Source organism: Peromyscus eremicus, chromosome 11 (genome assembly GCF_949786415.1).
Source record: "Peromyscus eremicus chromosome 11, PerEre_H2_v1, whole genome shotgun sequence".
Lineage (NCBI taxonomy): Eukaryota > Metazoa > Chordata > Mammalia > Rodentia > Cricetidae > Peromyscus > Peromyscus eremicus.
The window spans coordinates 75,704,592-75,716,474 of NC_081427.1; the positions used below are offsets into that span (position 1 = coordinate 75,704,592).

General features: G+C 38.2%; 1 pseudogene; it reads right to left on the reverse strand.

Moving 5' to 3' along the window:
* Positions 1-849: 849 nt before the first annotated feature.
* On the reverse strand, positions 850-1,842 carry LOC131921586 (small ribosomal subunit protein uS2-like; annotated as a pseudogene).
* Between the last annotated feature and the right edge of the window lie 10,041 nt (positions 1,843-11,883).

Here is an 11,883-nt window from a genome sequence, read left to right on the forward strand (position 1 = left end):
ACGAATAGCCAGAGGCACAGTTACATTGAGCTCTTTTGTTCCATGGTCTCTTCTTGCATTGTAGTCATTAATATAAACATCTTTAACACTTGCATTGCTTGAAGTATAAACTAACCTCTGTAAAATAATCCAATCACTAAGCCAACACCATTTAATAAGCAAATAGGATCATTGCCTTTGTATGACTTTGTGTTTGTATTTCCTTTGTGCAAGGATTATTTCTAGACATGAGAATCATGGCATAGTTTGGGGTATACATTTCCATGGCAACATGGATTTGACAAAGTGATATTGATATCTTTCCTATTTGTTTTGTGTGATTTTTACAGCATTGTCCTCTCAGATAGAAAGTTAATTTCCTGCCAGATTGTTCCATTTGTGATAAATATTTGAAGCAACAGAGAGTTATAATTTGGCATTCAGTATTCACAATAATATCCATAATTCTTTAAGCTGCCATAAAGAGTTCAATGAAATGTCATGTTTTTCATGACAATTCTTTTTTCTGTTTTCTATTTATTTCTTTTTCTTCCTTCCTTCCTTTCTTTCTTTCTTTCTTTCTTTCTTTCTTTCTTTCTTTCTTTCTTTCTTTCTTTCTTTCTTTCTTTCTTTCTCTCTTTCTTTTCAGACAGGGTTTCTCTGTGTAACAACAGCCCTGGCTGTCCTGGAATTCACTCTTTTAACGAGGCTGGCCTACAACTCACATAGATCTACCTGCCTCTGTCTCTGACACGCTGGGATTAAAGGTACATGCCACCAAGCCTGGCTTCTTTTTTTTCACGTTTTAGGAATTTTAGTTTCCTTTCAGCTTTTATCCCTTTGCTCAGGTGCCTGCAGAGGAGTTCAAGACTACTTAGTGGTAGCTCCAACCCACTCAGTGACCTGTGCTGTGGGAGCTCCTGACCAGTCCCCAGTGACTGGCTGGGCAGACTTCAGTAGGGAACTGCTGGATGGGTACAGAGGTCATCTGCACACTCTCAGACCAGTCTGCCTGCTCTAGCTGAGCAGCAATGAACTCAGAAGCTGGTTGGTCCATTTGCCTTGAAATTCTTCCTTGGTCACAGCCTTCTCAGCAGCAGCATGTTCCTCCTTCTCAGTCTCCTCTGGTCTCTGTAGAAGTAAAGATCATGCATGACTACTTAAGGGTTCTCACACGAGATAGTGCCATGCACACGGAGTACTTCCCAGGCTAGCATTCATCATATCAGACCCACTGAGTAAGCTCCCTTGTTACACAGGATGGCAATGCCCATGTAACACAGAGGAGAATCTATGTTATACAGAGCAATGTTGGGCAGGTTGACATAAGATACTTCTGTGAGGGGCTGGTGGTCAGCCCTGGGGTCAGTCACAACTAAGTGATGTGACTCCCTGAAGGCTGCTTGAATCTCCTTAGTGAAGACCCCAGGCTTGAAACGGTCAACAATTACAGAGCCTCCAGTGGCAGCAGCAAACTTCAGCAGCTTGCTGGCAATCTTTCCTGGAGGAGATGGTGCTGACAGCAGCAGGGTTCTCAATGGCAACAATAGCCCGAGCTGCAAACAACAGCTCCCAGGCCTTCTTCTGATTTATGGTGTAGATGCCATAACTTTTCTCTTTGTAGATGTTCTGCTCCATCTGAAAGGCAAGGTTGGTGCCACATAAGTGGGTTCCTGCAGCAAGAAATTTGAGGACATCCTCCTTCATCTGCAGGACACTAAGGGCTTTGACATTGTAATGGCAGGAATCAAGAATAATGCTGTCTGGACCTGTCCCTGCGCAGCACAGAAAGCCTTTTTTTTTTTCATTTTTATTAGTGCATATTGATTGTATAAAATTATAGGTGTCATTCTGACATTTCATTAACATATATAATATACTTTGACTACAGTTATCCCCACTCTCAGAAGGGGTCAGAAAATAAAACACCTTTTCAATATAGATGCTATAGAGTAGGATAGCAATGGTGTTTCTCTCTCTCAATGTTAAATATCTTTCTCACTCTCACTAAAAAATATAAAATAGAGGTTTTCCCTTTGTCTTTATTGTAATGGAACAGAATAAACTTTTCTCCTCAAATTATTTCTTATAGTGTTTTCCAGGTAAATAATTGAAACTAGAAAAACAATATTTGGGAAAGCATCACCATGCTTGCTGTTCTCTGCCTTCTTCCCATTTTCATATGCCTCCAGTGTCTCACTAGTCAAACGGTCTGCAACAACAAAGGAAAGACCAGTTTGAAGGCACAATGAAAGCCCATAGCTAAGGCCAGAAGTGTTCTAGAAATGAAAATGACTACCTAAACCAGCATGTTGTTTTGTTTTGTTTTTCAAGCACTAGAAAATGCTATGTTGCATTCCCAATTGATGTTATCTTCTACGTTTTAAAGTTTGAGGCTGAGTGAAGAAAGCTCCTCACCACCATCTGAACCAATGAGGTGGAAGGGCCAGAGAAAGAGAAAGAACTTGACTTCTGAATAGTTCTGGGACAAATGACCTGGTAGGTCCATGGAGACTAATCCTTCCAGTTTCTGGGAGTTGGGGCCTAGGGCTAGGAGGAATGATGACTCAGAGTGGAAAGGGTGAAATCTAGAGACTCCTTGATAGTACAGGTGAGCAACCATCCCAGCTGCTGCACTGTGGGATGCCCCACAGTATTTATGCGGAGCCTACACCCATCTGTCTGCTGCCAGTTTTTGAGCATGGCAAAAGTAGTGGGAGGCTCATTCTTGATCCATGCAGAGCATTCATGGCCGGCTTCTTCTCTTGGACTCCCTGTCAGCCAGGTTAGACACTTGAAATTCTCCTGTAGTCTGAGATACCTGCCAGTCATCCTTCCATCTCTGGAAAGGTGTAGGCTGACACTACAGTCTGATGCCCCCACTTCTTCCTAACCTCCCCAGTCAACCTTTCCTCCTACACAGTTGTTTCCCAGTGAATCTAACACATATCTAACACCATGCTGGCATTCACTGCTTGGATAAGAGCTGGTGCAGGTGGAAAGAGCCAGTTGAAGACCCGGGCTATTCAAGGAATCAGGAACCTTCATCAACTTAGCTGCGTCCTTTCACATAGATAACACCAAAAGCCAAGAGGTATCTTTTTACACAGTAATTACTGATTGACCTGCTTTTCTCCTAACTCCTATAATGATTAAAATAAAAGAGATGGTTAGGCTAGGTCTTCTCTAATATATACCTTCCCATTTCTCTTACACTATGATCAGTTCATCAGAACCGTCACAGGCCTTTTAGTCTAGGCACTGCTTCCTTCTCCAGTCTTGTTTCTTCCTATTCTACCCCCCAACCCTCTTGCTTGGCCTTTTTTTCCTTTCTCAAAGGCATTGAGGAGCTTTCTCCTGACATTCCTCATACATTCTCTTTCTTACAAACACGCCAATCCTCCCCTGACCAAGCTGCTCATTCAATGTCAGAGACCCAATCCAACATTGATGCCTCAGAGCAGGACTCTCTGCTTCTTCTGAAGTCCTGTGTTCTGCCCTTCCTCTAGTTTCCCATTTAACTTTCTTGATAAGTTTCTCCAATACTGTCTATATTGTTGTCATCTCTCACTAAAGCTAAAGCAAAATAGAAGCTGTTTGTTACCAGAAACCCTGTGGCTCTGTGCCTGTACTCACCACAATGTTTGTGCACAGCAGGAACCGCATGAACAGTTTGTTAAATTAATGACTTGTACTCATTAAACAAGGTTTAACATTGGATGTAACTATCCCAGCTTCACAACTTCAGGTAAATGCTATGATACTTTTCAGTACTGTGGTAGTTTGAATGTAATTGGCCTCCATAGTCTCATAGGAAGTGTCACTATTAGGAGGTGTGGCTTTGTTAGAGGAAGTGTGTCACTGTGGGGGTGGTGGGCCTTGAGATTTCCTGTGCTCAGGATTCTTCCCTCTGTCTCAGTTGACTTGCTGTTGCCTGCAAGATGTAGGACTCTTAGCTACTAACTACTCCAGCACCATGTCTTCCTGCCTGCCACCATGCTCTCCATCATGATAATAATGGATGGAACCTCTGAACTGTAAGTGAGTCACCCCAATCAAATATTTGCCATGGTCATGGTGTCTCTTCACAACAATAAAAACCTTAACTAAGTACTTTCACCTTAAGTATTTTATTTGGCAGAATATGTATTAATATATAGACCATATTCTAAGTCTCAGACAAAAAACAAAACTATGCAAAAACAGTTGCATGCTATATAGACCATATTATAAGGTCTCAGTCAAAACAAAACTATGTAAAAAACAGCTACATGCCAAGGGCAGAAACAAGGAACTATTGAAGTTGAATTTTAGGAACCAGTATTACAGAATGAGAAAGACAGGAGTACAAAGACCCTACTCCAATTCTATATCTGTACCTCAATGGTGATGGTAGCTTAGAGTCTCTGACTCACCACCTCTGTAAGATGAAAATAAGAATATTTACTTTTAAGGGTTAATGTGAGACCCACTTAGGTGATGTGCAACAGTCTTCAGTGGGCACAGTACAGTCTTTGTAATGGACTTATGCTATTATTAAAAGAAAAAGGTGTTTACAGCTAGATGAGAATCACACATGAGAAGAAGTCATGGTTTCTTTGAGGTTCTAGAAATCAATAGCTGTTTGTCAGGATATCTGGAATGAACCTGGAAGATTATCAGGAAGTTAACACAGTTCTCAACAAGAGGGCTCTTCTAGGCTAGCTGATCTGACCTCAACTTCTAACATATCCTCACTTTTTCTCCCACCCTCCAGCATTCCATCCATAAGCCTCTCAATCAAAGTGCATGCGTATATTTACTTCCCATCTTTACAGTCCACTGCTCTGCTGCCTGGAGACATATTGTCCCTCTGCATTGCTCTAAGCTCAGTCTTGACTAAGCTGGACAATGAGTCCCAGCACCTCTTGACTGATGATGTTAGCAGAAGTGAATTTAATTTACTATATTTTAATGCCATGAATTTTGTGAATACGAATTTAAACCACAGCTAAGGGCTATACCAGCCAGGACTAGTATATTGTGGACTAGGCTTAGCAAGATTATAGAGCAATTCAATTCCTGGTTGTCTCTGGACCCTTAAGGGAGAAGGCATGATCTACATTCTCACAGCTTCGTAGCCTGTACAAGGCACTAGGGGTAAATCAGTGAACCAATCAATTATATCTCCTGTACACAGGGTTTACTGTCAGAAAACACAATTTTTGTAATGTATTCGAGGTTCACTTGTGTTATAACAAGCATTAGCACTTATTTATTTTGATGGCTAAATTCTACTGTGTAGATAGAGTCATTCTTACCTGTTCATCCTTTGATAAAAGGTGCTTCTGCTTTCCAGCTCTTGTGAGTAATGCTATTACGAATATCTGTGTACACTTTTTTTCAGTGAATACTTATTTTCAATTTTCTCAAATATGTATTTAGAAGAGAATGGCCCCATTATGTAATAATGCCAGGTTTAATTGTGTTTATTTCACAATCACCATTTCACTTCAACCATTTTACTTTCCAACCAGCAATGTGTGTGTCTTCTAGCTTCCACACCTCCTCAGCAGCAGCTGTTACTGCATTTTCTATTATTATCATTATAGGCACATAATGGCAGTGGACTGACCCTCTCCCTTTCACTGGGTTTTCCTGGCACTCTGGTCAAACAATTTCATCAAAAATAAACTGCTTATTCCTCTTCTGACAATTATTTTCTATTCTACCTGATTTCCATGCAGGTCAGTACTGCATTTTCTTGATAGAAAATTTTAAATTGGAAGTGGAATCCTCTAACTTTACTTTTCTCTCTCAATGTTTGCTATTTGGTACCCAATGTAGCTGAAAGTTCAATAGAACTTTCATTCAATATAGGCCAAATTTTGGGTAGCGTTATGAGATCAATATTAAGCCTTCTACTCCATGAATACAAAATGTATTTCTGTTTGTTTAGATTTTGTTCAATTTCTTTCAATAATTTTTCTTTTAGTTTTCAGTGTGTAAGCCTTGCAGTTATTTGGTTAAGTTTTTTCCTAAGGTTAATTTTCATTGGTACCATGAAAGGTGTAATTATTCTCTTAATTGAATTTTCAGATTAGAATATTCTCTCATGTAAAACTCAATTTGCTCTTCACATCCTCCAAATGGCAATTGGCAGACCTATGTGATGTCTTCAATATTCTAGACACATACTTACATTATATGAATCTCTACTAGGTGCAGAAATCTATCTAATTCTTATTTCCCTTCTTACAGACAAAGACAGTGTTCAATCTCCGCTTTCCCCCAGGATGTCGGGTGAATAGGATTGGTAAAGACCAGAATTGAACATGATTTGAAAGAAAGGGTGAGCTTTTCATAAATAAGGCAAGAAAGAGGGGCTGGAAAGATGGCTCAGAGGTTAAGAGCACTGACTGTTCTTCCAGAGGTCCTGAGTTCAATTCCCAGCAACCACATGGTGGCTTACAACCATCTGTAATGAGATCTGGTGCTCTCTTCTGGCCTGGAGGCATACAGGCAGACAGAACACTGTATACATAATAAATAAGTCTTTAAAAAAGAAAAAGGCAAGAAAGATTTGAATCCTTAGTAAGAGAGCTTAGAGAAGGAAACCATGGTGTGGCTGTCCTTTAGGGAGATCACACCACAGGCCTCCCCTTTCCTAAAACCTGTTCCTTTTCTTTTCATTAGGGTAGGTCCAATTGCTAGTTCTCCAACCAGTAACTCATCCTAACTTCCAAATTTCAAAAGCTCAAAAATGATTTCTTTTATTATTTATTATGTTTGTGAGTTCCCTATGCCAAGCTGTATCAGTTCTTGGGAAAATAAAGTTTTAAATTTTGTGTCCACTGCTGTGATGACTAACTAAATAACTACTCATCCTCTCATATGATACAAACAGTTTCATATATCCCATTTTGCTTTTGCCTGTTTTTCAAGTGACTTGGGACTCAGCAAAAGTAGAGAATGTTCAAATACTCCCTGCCTTATTCATTACATATATTACCTAATCATTATTAAATCCCCAAATTAAAGATGTTATGATTACCATGTGAACATGAAGTCTTGATTTACAAATGTAAATGCTCCTCTTTCTTCTTTTTCAATCCATGGCCCACTTTCATCACTTGAATTTCAAACAAACCAAATCAGGGAACATGCACTGTTCTCTTGGAAAAAGAGTGAGACCCTATAGGACAAAGTCGGTGCCATTTCCTGACTCTCCTCTGGTGCACTAGTTTTAGGAAATACCAAGAGTGTCTTCAGTCCAAGTCCCACCAGCACAATGTCTCATGTAGGGCACCCTCTGAGGTGGGATTTGTGTCACCCAAAACCAGTTTGTATTTAGAGCCACCTTTTAAAAATATGTTCTATGGAACTGTAATTTTCTGTACTTTTTGAGGTTTTAAGAAGCTCATTGAAACCTCAAGACTGAAATACATCCATAAAGCTACCTGTGATTAAAAGCAAATAAATGTTTGCATCTGTTTGGCACCCAGGTGTTTGGAAAAATCAGAGGAAAAACATTGGACGAGATTTCTCTGTTTATAAGGTTCTTCATTTCATAGTGAGTATAACCAGGTCTGTCTCACAAGCTGTTAAGCTCTTGACACACAGCAACACTTAATGAATGCACTCCCCAAACCCCAACAGCTCTCACACATATTTTATATAGTAAAGTAAAGAAGGGTAATTTTAGGATAAAAAAAATCGATGAACTATTTTCCATATCAAACCAAAACTTTCTCTAATTCTTTAATGTACTTAGTTTTTAAAGCTGTCTGTAGTGTTGCTAGTGGTTTAGTAGCAATGGCTGCCAATTTTATTTATTTATATCCTGGGGTGTGGCTTGTCAGCATTCCAGGACTCCATTGAAAATTATTTCTATTGGTAAATGAATTTGGCTTCTTAGAATGTATTTTGTAAATATTTTCCCCTGTGATCTATTGTAGGGACAGTAATCAAAGGAAGTTTAGGTCTCTAAAATAACATGAAACATATAAACAAACAGCTCAATTAACCTTTAGAAATTATAGTGCTGTCATATTTTTAACCTCTAAGAGTTAGGGTAAAGATAGTTTGCTAGACTAGCAATTGCATTAACCAAACAATTGTCTTATCATAAAAGTAAATTTAACTGCTTAAGTGAAATATAACATGAGAAATCTATATAAATTTGTGCATTGATTCAAAGGTTGGCCTTATATACTGAGTTCACTTTTCCAGAAAAAGTATAACTGGGACTTGAGGAGAGATGGCTGCATTCCTGAGTCATCATTACTTTTGAAAAGTAATTAGGAAATTTGGCAGAAGTTTTTTCCTTGAGTGGACTGGCTAAGAGGCCTCGCTTACGTGTTCATATGTGCAATACAAAGTACAAAGGAAATGGTTTACTTGGCCATATACCACAACTGATTCTTTCCCTTGTGGAAAAGCTTTAGATTCCATTTCTACTTCTTCACTGGAAATGCCTTTGGGATTCATTAGAAGATTCTCCCAAATTCCTAGGATGTCTTGTGCGAGAGCCTGACAGACAGCTGGCATTTCTTCCTCTTATTTCTGATCAGTTGATTCAAACATAGTTCTGCAACTCTCAGTAGATATACTGTAAGCTCATCCAGCCCCTCACAGCAAACATATTCCAGATGATGAGAGTAGGCTGAAGAAATTTGCACTTCCCTGGGGCCTGTGCAATTCATAGGTCTGAATATTTCCTATCAGTTCCATCAACTCCCAAGGGTTTCTTTTCTAAATGACCCATTAAATGAGTTGTACTTTTATTCCTTAAAGACTGCAACATTTCTCTGCCTTTTTTACTTTTTGTCTCTTTACCTCTGCCTCTAGGGAGAATATTGCGGAAGAGATAACTTGACCTTAAGGGTGTCATTCCTTTTCTATATACATGTGTCTTGAGGATGATTTCCTCTGCTTGTGAACTTTTATATCTTTTGATAGCCCACTCACGACTCTTTCCTGATAAGTATCAATAGATCCAGCATCAGTGGGTCATATACCAAAATTATGTAACTCCCATTTCTAGGCCTATTTGTCTTGGGAAAAACGAGGTTACCCTAAGTCAAAGGGGTGTACAAGCAGAGGATTTGCCATTGCAGGAACCTGGTGCTGTGATCCAAGTATACGTACTAAGAACTTTTCCTGTACTTCCCTCGGCACAGTACTCCCTTCTGTCCTCTACAGAGTAGAAACACAGTCTTAGTCGGATATAATTGCATTTTTTAAGAACATAGAAAACCACATTTAATGAAAAAAGCTTTCCTTGGAATTTTCTCTGTAGTTCACCTCTTTAAGTAGACTGTCTTCACTCAAGCTCAGGAGTACACAGCCAGGAACCAGAATTCACACTTACATACCCAAATTCGCTGACACTGAAAGGACCAAACATTAGGCTGGTGAATTTTTCTACTAGTTATTTTTTGAAGCATTATTTTCCTACCACAAAAGAAAATTAAAATCTTATGTGTATTCACTAGTAAGTAGAGAAATTTTATTTTTATTTCCACTTGAAAAGTTACATTTTGAATAAAGGTTTACAAATAAGGACTTTAATTTTGATTTTTTTTCTTCATTATAAAAAAGTTGCCTTGGAGGCATATTATGATGTAATTCTAATTGTTTGTAGGATAATTAGTTGTTAGTATATGTCTAATTGTTAGTATTGAAACCTAATATCTAGCTTTTTGTAGATGTAGACAAGTGTCACCAAGCATGTGTTTCATATTTAGTTGCATTGTATGCTACAACTAAGCCAAGGACTCCCAAATATAGTAGGTATGTGTAATGTTTCTAAAATTCACAAACTAAGAATGATAAACTATTAATGTAGTTTAGTATTTGCTACTTTTACTATATTCCTTTATTATATATATTTAGGGAAGCCATAGGGATTACAAACTCAGTTTAAATAAAGTTTAAAACTATTTTGTGGTAAAGGGCCTTAGATTTAAGATGGCCAAATTACTGATATTATTTATATATTTGCTATAAAGAGAATTATAGGTTTTATTTTTCTGATATCAAAAGTTATGAAAAAAAGTTACTTAGTAAATATTTGTTCTCATTAACTAGAAAAAATATGTTATTTGCAGGATACTGGGTAGAATCAGAGATCAAGAGAAATAGGTAACACTTAGACAAATATTGTATTATTTTCTCACATAATATATACATACATGACCTAAAAGTAAAATAGTGAGGAGGAAAAATGGGGTATAATGGGGTAGGAAGGGAAAATTAGAGAAAGTAACGAGGAAAGCAAATGTTTATTGTTACATGAAGAAAATACATATAGTGTGTGTGTGTGTGTGTGTGTGTGTGTGTGTGTGTGTGTGTGTGTAGCATGAAATCAGAAAGGGAGCTAATTTCAGAGATGATGAAGAGAGGATAATAGGATAGTAACTGTGATCAATGTAACAGATATATGCATGAACATTTCTTAATGAAATGCATTATTTTTCACAATTAACATGTGCTAATAAAGAATTATAAGAGCTGCAATGACCAAAGCCAAAACAATTTGGGCAAGAAAATATATAATCATAAACACTGTCCTTTTAGAGTATGGGTTTCACAGCTGTCTTACCGTATAGCTGAGGATGTCCCCGACTTTGTGGATCCTCTTCCTGTGCCACCTGAGAGCTATAAAGGCACGGACTATCATACTGGCCTCCTTTGTTTGTTTCCCTTTCTTGATTTATTGAGACGAAGTATCTCTGTGTAGACTGGGCTGGTAGATCCTCTTGTCTCTGGTGTTAATGTCCGCCCCCCCCCCCCCAAGGTCTACACACTTAAAACATAACCCACAAAGGGAAGGTTTTAGGTGGTGGGCTTTTGAGAGATGATAAGAAAATAAGAGTAGAGCCCTCCTGAAGGATATTATTGCCCTTGAGAAAGAGAAGCCAGAGAAATCCCTCACCCTTTCACTATCTGAGTTACAGTAAGAAGATGTGGCTCTCACCAAACAACAAATCTTCTGACATCAAATCTTCTACTCTCTAACCCACAGAAATGTGAGATAATAAACCATTGGGTTTACAGTATTTTTTTTTTTTGAGCTGAGGATCACGAACCCAGGGCCTTGCACTTGCTAGGCAAGCGCTCTACCACTGAGCTAAATCCCCAACCCTATAGTATTTTGTTAAAGCAACCCAAATGCTCTAATTCAGACTAAAGTATAAAGCAAACACATATAACCCATATTGATGCATAAATTATTATATAAAATAATAAATACGTATGAGAAAAAAATCCCACACACAAGAATGCCAGTTAATGTTGTAGCTATTTCTTCTTTAAGGTGGTGAGCTTGGCTTTTTAGTCAAATGGTTGACTCACAGAGAATATGAGAAAAGCAACTTTACAGTGAGAAACTTGACAAGCACTATGGACCGTAAGGGTAACATTATACCTGATAGCTCACATTCTGTCTTTGACATGATACAGTACAAATGATCCTTCACTTCTGAGATAGTCCTCAAAAACCTATACCCACAGACCAGAAAAACCCAAATTAAAATGCCTAACTTGCATTTCTTCATACATTCAAGGTCATCAAGACCAAGATAAATCTGAGAAACTATTACGCATAAGTGCCTATTAAGATATGACAAATAAATGTAAAATAATGTCTGGGATAGGATCTTAAAATGGGAAAAAGATATTAGGGAAAAACAAAACATAAATCTATTTACAGTTTAGTTAATGGTAGAATACCAGTGTTGGTTCATTAGTTGTTAAATTAGTTCATTAAATGAATCACAGTAATGCACAGTGTTAGTAATGGGAGAACTGCCAGGAGTAGTCATGCATGCCTGAGATCCCAGCACTTGGAAGCCAGGTTGAAAAGGATCTCAGATGAAGGTCAGTCTGGGATCTATAATGAAACCAAAGTAAAATAAACTA